Here is an 8,744-nt window from a genome sequence, read left to right as displayed (position 1 = left end):
TGTCTACAGATATAATGATTATTAATAATATACAGTATGTATAATAATATAAACACGTCTTCAGTGATTGGCTCCACCAGACTCCTCTATGTGACAGGATTCACTCGGTAACAGAAAGAGACCGATCGGTGCATCTGAAGACCAGAAACATCCTTAAATCACTGCTTTTATCAATGGAGTCTGGTGAAGAGAGAGAACAGCTTCACTTCTCCGTCTGACAGCCAGGTGGAGAGGGCAAATATTATATATATATATATATATATATATATATATATATATACTGTATATAAACTGGGAAAACAGTTGTTAAACTTGTGTTTGGTGGATTATGTCTCTGTTGGTCCAATGCTAATGGTCATTGTATTCTACATGGTTGAAAGCCTGTTTATGTCACACTTGTAAGGATCATGTATTTGTGGGATGAGCAGCACAGCTGATGATGTGTGGAGCCCCGGTGCCGATGGTAAACAGTGTATTCTCCTGTTGGTGTTGACTCTTGTTTTGAGTTGTTTGGTGGATGATTGAACTCTCTATCAGTAACAAGGAACAAACAAGACATATTGATCTATTTAACACTTTATTGATTGAATCCACCGTCAGGAGCCTCAGTAGAGGTGGAAGATCCATACGCAGCCACAACAGCCTGGCACCTCCTCCTCATGCTGGTCACCAACCTGGTCACACGTTGCTGTGGGATGCCAGCGTGGCTGTGTACTACAGTAGTACTACAGTAGTACTACAGTACTACAGTACTACAGTAGTACTACAGTAGTACTACAGTACTACAGTACTACAGTAGTACTACTGTAGTACTATAGTACTACAGTAGTACTACAGTAGTACTACTGTAGTACTGTAGTACTACAGTAGTACTACAGTAGTACTACTGTAGTACTACAGTACTACAGTACTACAGTAGTACTACAGTAGTAGTGGGTGGTGCAGTACCAGAGGATGGTGTTAGAGGGTGTCTCTGGTCTCTCTGAGTCTCAGCAGGATTTAGTGTCCTGCAGCTGTTTCTCTCTGTTGACACCCGACACCACCGACACCACCAACACCACCAGCTGAGAGGAGAAACCCCCGAAACACTGAGTCACTGATGACCAGCAGAGAACACCAACACCACCACCACAAACACCACCACCACAAACACCACCACCACGACCAACACTACCAACAACACCACCAACACCAACACCACCAACAACACCACCACCAACAACACCACCACCAACACCACCACCAACACCACCAACACCACCACCAACACCACCAACAACACCACCACCAACAACACCACCAACAACACCACCACCAACACCACCACCAACACCAACACCACCAACAACACCACCACCAACAACACCACCACCAACACCACCACCAACACCACCAACACCACCAACAACACCACCACCAACACCACCAACACCACCACCAACACCACCAACAACACCACCAACAACACCACCACCAACACCAACAACACCACCAGCTGAGAGGAGAAACCCCCGAAACACTGAGTCACTGATGACCAGCAGAGAACACCAACACCACCACCACAAACACCACCACGACCAACACTACCACCAACACCACCAACAACACCACCAACACCAACACCAACACCACCAACAACACCACCAACAACAACACCACCAACAACTCCACCACCACCAACACCACCAACAACACCACCAACACCAACAACACCTCCACCAACACCACCAACACCACCAACAACACCACCAACACCAACAACACCACCACCAACACCACCAACAACACCACCACCAACAACACCACCAACACCACCACCACCAACAACACCACTACCAACACCACCACCAACACCAACACCACCACCAACACCAACACCACCACCAACACCACCAACACCAACACCACCAACAACACCACCACCAACAACAACACCACCAACAACAACACCACTACCAACACCACCACCACCACCAACACCACCAACACCAACACCACCAACACCAACACCAACACCACCAATACCACCAACACCACCAACAACACCACCAACACCAACACCACCACCAACAACAACACCACCAACAACAACACCACTACCAACACCACCACCAACACCAACACCACCAACACCAACACCAACACCACCAATACCAACAACACCACCAACACCAACACCAACACCACCACCAACAACAACACCACCAACACCACCACCACCAACACCAACACCACCAACATCACCACCACCAACACCACCAACAACACCACCACCAACACCACCAACACCAACACCACCACCACCAACACCAACACCACCACCACCAACACCACCAACACCACCAACAACACCACCACCAACACCACCACCACCAACAACACCACCACCAACACCAACACCACCAACACCAACACCACCACCAACATCACCACCAACACCACCAACACCACCACCAACAACAACACCACCACCACCAACACCACCAACATCACCACCACCACCACCAACACCACCAACAACACCACCACCAACACCACCAACACCAACACCAACACCACCACCACCAACAACAACACCAACACCAACACCAACACCACCACCACCACCACCACCAACACCACCAACATCACCACCAACACCAACACCACCAACATCACCACCACCACCAACACCACCACCAACAACAACACCACCAACACTGATCAGTGGAGTTATTGATCTTTTATTAGTTATTGATGGATAATTGACAGGCGGTGATATCGTATGGTAACTGATCAGTGATCAGTGGAGTTATTGATCTTCATTGAGGCGAGGCAGACGCTGCTTTAATAAAGGCAGTAGAAGAAGAAGACTTGTGTAAACAGGGAGGTAGCTCCTGCAGGCTGTTACAACACAGAGGAGGGGGGGTGTTTGAGTGACAGGAACAGCCTGGCCTCCTCCTGTTGCTCAGCAGATCTGTGATCAGCTCTGCGTCTCTTGTCCTCCACTAACTGTCCCTTTAACCGATCGGCCGATTGATCGACGTCTGCTGTCACACAATCACCGATCAATACCGATCAGAGCCGATCGGCACCGCGGCCACCGCCGGGCCGCAGGTTGCATAAATGGCTGCCGTGTCCCGTGATGCCCCCCTGAGGGTCGGGCCGGCCAATGGGGAGCGTCGGTGGGGCTCGGCTGGGGGCCGTCCCCCCCGCTATAAAGAGCCACGGCGCTGTGTGGGCCCTTCTGAGCAGTTGGAGCATTCCCAGCTGAGCCTCGGGTGGAGGACTGCAGAGGGAGAACAGAACTACACCGTCACCGGGTAGTTTTGTTTTATTCAGGGGGGGTTCAGGTTCAGGAGGCTTCACCGTTCTCATCTTGGATTAGTTGTGAAAGCTTTCTGGAGAAGGAGACTGTTCCCAGAGAGAGTCAGCTGGGCTCCGTCCCGTCAGCCAACGGCACCGCAGGTCAGTTCTACCGGACGGGTCACACGGGACACACACGGCGGGGTTCAGGAGGACTCCATGGGGGTTTAGAGGTGGAGGAGATGAAGGTGGAGGTGATGAAGGTGAGGGTGGTGTCGGTGAGGGCCGCATGCAGCAGCTGAGGAAGAAGCCCAGAATAGCAGCTGAGAGCACGAGAGAGGAGCGCAGCGGCCCGATGGCTTTTTAAGGGAATCAGCTGCAGAGATATCAGGTCAGCTCAGATATGTGCACATGGTGGCTGTCACTCACACCGGGGGGGGGTCGCGGGGGGGGCGGTGTATTTCTGGCCACCGCCATATCTGTCCCTCAGACTGCTGCTGGAAATAGAGTTCATCTGTCTGATAACACAACACACTGATCCTGGAGGGATTGATTAGTGATCAGTGATTAGTGATCGATCAGCTGTTGATGGTTGTTGACTGAATGGGAGAAAGTTTCATGTCGTCCTGACGAGGCGTTCAGGGACCTATAGAATAAGGTCTGATGTTCTAACAGGAACATCAGACCGGTTCTTATAGAACCGACCGGAACATGAAGGAACACGTCGTTTATTTATATCAAGTTATTTTAAGATCATCTTTTAGAAGTATTTAGTGGACACAAGGTGTCAGATGATAAGTTAATATAAAATATGATTTATGATTTCAGGGACGTACAAACTGTCTGCTTTGATTCATATGTTATATAAGTTATGTAGTTATCTAAGGGAAGAGATTCCAGTAAAATCTTCTTAAAGTTTCCCCTTAATGTCCCTTAAATCCTCCCTTAAGGTGTTCTGTGAGCTGAAGGTGTCGTGTTTTGCAGTATATAAATATATATATATATAATCTAGAGAGTTTTTTGCTCGTAGCGTCATTATTCTTGTCTTCCGTCATGTTTAATGTGGTTTGACTTTTGAAATTAATCTTTATTAGCATGTTAACGAGGAGACAGAATGATACTTTATGACATCACAAACCTGCTGTTTTTATATTTCTGTAATTATTGTTTTTGTCCAATCACAGCTCAGTCAGACTGATGACATCACCGGTTCACTCACTTTATTTATAGTAGGTTGGATTAAAGTGAAACTAATGAACTCTATATAATTATTGTAACGTTAATAATTAAACATCAGCAGTAGAAGTACTCTGATGTACTTCAGTCAGAGTACTAATACCTCCTATGTACTGCATGATACTCTGGTTACTGTCAGATATAGATATATATATAACATATACAATCTTTTTAGCTGAACACAGCCAAATGTAATATGAAGTACTGCAGTACAGTAAGTGAAGTACTGCAGTACTGTATGAAGTACTGCAGTACTGTATGAAGTACTGCAGTACAGTATGAAGTACTGCAGTACAGTAAGTGAGGTACTGCAGTACAGTAAGTGAGGTACTGCAGTACAGTATGAAGTACTGCAGTACTGTATGAATTACTGCAGTACAGTATGAAGTACTGCAGTACTGTATGAATTACTGCAGTACTGTATGAATTACTGCAGTACAGTATGAAGTACTGCAGTACTGTATGAATTACTGCAGTACAGTATGAAGTACTGCAGTACTGTATGAATTACTGCAGTACAGTATGAAGTACTGCAGTACAGTATGAAGTACTGCAGTACTGTATGAATTACTGCAGTACAGTATGAAGTACTGCAGTACAGTATGAAGTACTGCAGTACAGTAAGTGAAGTACTGCAGTGAGTTAAAATTAAAAAATTTATAGTTTATTTCTGATAAAACACAAATAAAACCAGCAAACTAAAGTTTATATTATATATTTATATATAATTATATATTTATATTCAGGAAATTGCAAGAAGAAATTAACAAAAAAATCTGAATATGAAAACTTCCTGTTCCATGTAAATAAAGTAAAGAATGAAATAGTGAATAAAGTAAAGTTGATGATATTAACAAACATGAATCATATAAAATAACTTTTTCTACATTATTTAATATAAAACCAAACAATATTTAACTGTAGATTAGTAGTTTTTATGTTATATATTAGATAGAGATGCTGCTGCTAGAGGTGATTATTAAAACAGTTTAAATTCAGTAGTGTTAAAGAGAAACCAGTTACTGGATAAACATAATAACTCGTTGAATATGAATGAATCAGTAGAAAGTAAAATAAACAACACACTTTGTGTTTGATTCTTAAAGTTTTTTAATAAAAACAGAATATTAGTCAACGTATGAAAAGACTTTCTCAGAGAACTTCCTGTTTGGATGTTGAATAACTTCCAGCAGCAGCTGCCACCGAGTCGTAAACGCTTTGGTAGGATTCCCTCACAGGTGTGAACGGGGCCGGGGCCGGGGCCGGGGCCGGGGCCGGGGCCGGGGCCGGGGCCGGGGCCGGGGCCGGGGCCGGGGCCGGGGCCGGGGGATGGGCGGGGGGGTTTAAGGGCCCCTCACCCTCCACGGGGGCGGGGGGATTTAAGGGCCCCTCACCCTCCACACCTTCTGTGACTTCCAGTTTTCCTGAAGTTAGTGTCAAATAAAGATGAAATGGAATAGAATGCATTAATCAGGCTGAAGCCAACTAAACTGTTAAAATGTGGTTAAAAATGTACAGAAAAATCTGAATTTTTTACGTTAACAACTTTTAAAAGGATTTTCTATTTGATTGTTAACAAGTTGTGACAACCTCATATGTAACTATAACTATAACATAACTTCATCTATATCACAACCTCATATATCACTATGACTATAACACAAATTCATATATTACTATAACTATAACATTACTTCATATATCACTATAGCTATATCATTACTTTATATTTTACTATAACTATAACACAACCTCATATATTACTATAAATATAACATAACTTCATATATTACTATAACTATAACACAACTTCATATATCACTATAACTATAACACAACCTCATATATTACTAGAACTATAACACTACCTCATATATTTCTATAACACAACTTCATATATCACTATAACTATAACATTACCTCATATATCACTATAACTATAACACTACCTCATATATTTCTATAACACAACTTCATATATCACTATAACTATAACATTACCTCATATATCACTATAACTATAACACTACCTCATATATTTCTATAACACAACTTCATATATCACTATAACTTTAACACAACTTCATATATCACTATAACTTTAACATAACTTCATATATCACTATAACTTTAATATAACTTCATATATCACTTTAACTTTAACACAACTTCATATATCACTATAACTTTAACACAACTTCATATATCACTATAACTTTAACACAACTTCATATATCACTATAACTTTAACATAACTTCATATATTACTATAACTATAACATAACTTCATATATCACTTTAACTTTAACACAACTTCATATATCACTATAACTTTAACATAACTTCATATATCACTATAACTTTATTATACCTTCATAGATCACTTTAACTTTAACACAACTTCATATATTACTATAACTATAACATAACTTCATATATTACTATAACTATAACATAACTTCATATATTACTATAACTATAACACAACTTCATATATCACTATAACTTTAATATAACTTCATATATCAATTTAACTTTAACACAACTTCATATATCACTATAACTTTAACATAACTTCATTTATAACTATAACTATCAGCACAGATAGACTGTCAGTATTCAGCTTTCACTCACAAACAGAAAATAAGTTGAACATTTGAACTGTAAACTTTATTGTTAAAGACAACAGTAAAATAAATATGAGAATAACAGAAAACTTCACTCTAAAATTATTTTAATGAATAATTGTACATAAACACATATTACAAGAAGAATGTGTGAAAATTAAGAACAAATAAAAATGCATGTCCTGCAGTCAACATAATAATATACCTGTAATGACACAAAATTAACATAATACCAGACTACATCTAAAATGACGTGAAACATCTTCTGTTTTTAGTTTAATCAATCATATTTTATAGAATTTAATAAAGTTTTCTTCTTTATTTATAAACGGCTATAATGATTAAGAGACTGTTTTTCTATAATATGTTTAAAAAAAGATCTTTCAAATGATCATTAAAACTCACTTTTTACTCGAAACCCTAAAACGTTTTATAAAATATCAATTCTTTAATAAGTTAAAAGAAAACATTGAGATGATAGTCGAGCTTTATTTCTGTTATACGTTCAGACGTTAAATAAAACACAAAGTTCTTCACATGAGAACAAACCGAGTAGTGAACTTTATTTACATTCATATCATGTCTGTCTGAGCAGCTGATTAAAGGAGGCCAGCTGAGGCTAAATGTGGCTTCTGATCCGAGACTAGAGCCAGAATGCTGAGTGGTCACAGGAAGAACCGAGTCCACGTTCACACACAGGTCCCAAAAATCAATGATTAGGTATTGATTATCTGTGAGTCAGTTTGAGTCGTAGTTTAGTTCAATCAGGTCAGAAATCAACAATTTAAACACTTTAATATGAAGATATTCTCCTTATATATCAGCTCTTTTTATTTCTTTTATTTTCATCCAGATTTATCTTCTTTCTTTATTTTCTCGTCTTTCTACGTATTTATTCTTCATTTCTCATCTTTTTCTTTTTTTTTTCATGTCGTCTCTTTTCTGATCTAATGTTTCATCACCATTAATACAGATTAGTTTGATCCTAAAAGCTGTTGGTGTTTTTTCTTAATATTCTGAGTATATTTAAACAGACTTTCCTTTAATTTGATGTTTGTGTTGAAGCTCATTCGGATGTTTTAAAGCTGCAGCTGAAGCTCAGTTTCTGTCTTCGTCTGATGACTTGAACATGCAGCTGATCTTCAGCTGCTGCCGTCCGTCAGCGTTATCTGCCCTCCGACACCCCCACCCCCAACTCCTTCAACACCCCCACCCCTAGCCTGACACCCACCTCGACCCCCATCCGGACATTTATAGCTCCGGTCTCTTTTTCCTGAAACTGAAACCTTCAGAGACACTCAGCACATTCCTTCCTGTTAAATCTGAACATCAATAGAAACCTCGACACAAATAACAAAACAGAAAATATGATGGTTATCTGAGTCAGCTGGACTTTTGATTGATTGATTGATTGATTGATTGATTGATTTCAGAGGATGTGAGACGTGATGTTTGTTCAGTTACAACATGATAACATGATAAAGTCTGTTATTTAGTGCTGAGTCGGACGAGTCTGAGCGTTCAGATAAAAATACAAGATTCACTTTAAATCACCGCTGGGATGTTGAACTGATTTTACAAGTGAACCTGAAGGCA

The 8,744-nt window shown here is 40.7% G+C and overlaps 1 protein-coding gene across 1 annotated transcript in view; it reads left to right on the top strand.

The window, feature by feature from the left end:
• Window positions 1–3,239: 3,239 nt before the first annotated feature.
• The window catches only part of ttn.1 (titin, tandem duplicate 1), a 227,197-nt gene continuing 221,692 nt past the window's right edge, over window positions 3,240–8,744 (top strand). Inside the window, exon 1 of the mRNA XM_074658001.1 lies at window positions 3,240–3,447. The gene's annotated coding sequence lies outside the window, so the exon portion shown is untranslated. The remainder of the gene's footprint in view (window positions 3,448–8,744) is intronic.

The sequence above is a fragment of the Sebastes fasciatus genome, chromosome 14 (assembly GCF_043250625.1).
Source record: "Sebastes fasciatus isolate fSebFas1 chromosome 14, fSebFas1.pri, whole genome shotgun sequence".
NCBI lineage: Eukaryota > Metazoa > Chordata > Actinopteri > Perciformes > Sebastidae > Sebastes > Sebastes fasciatus.
This window is presented reverse-complemented; position numbering and strand designations above follow the sequence as displayed.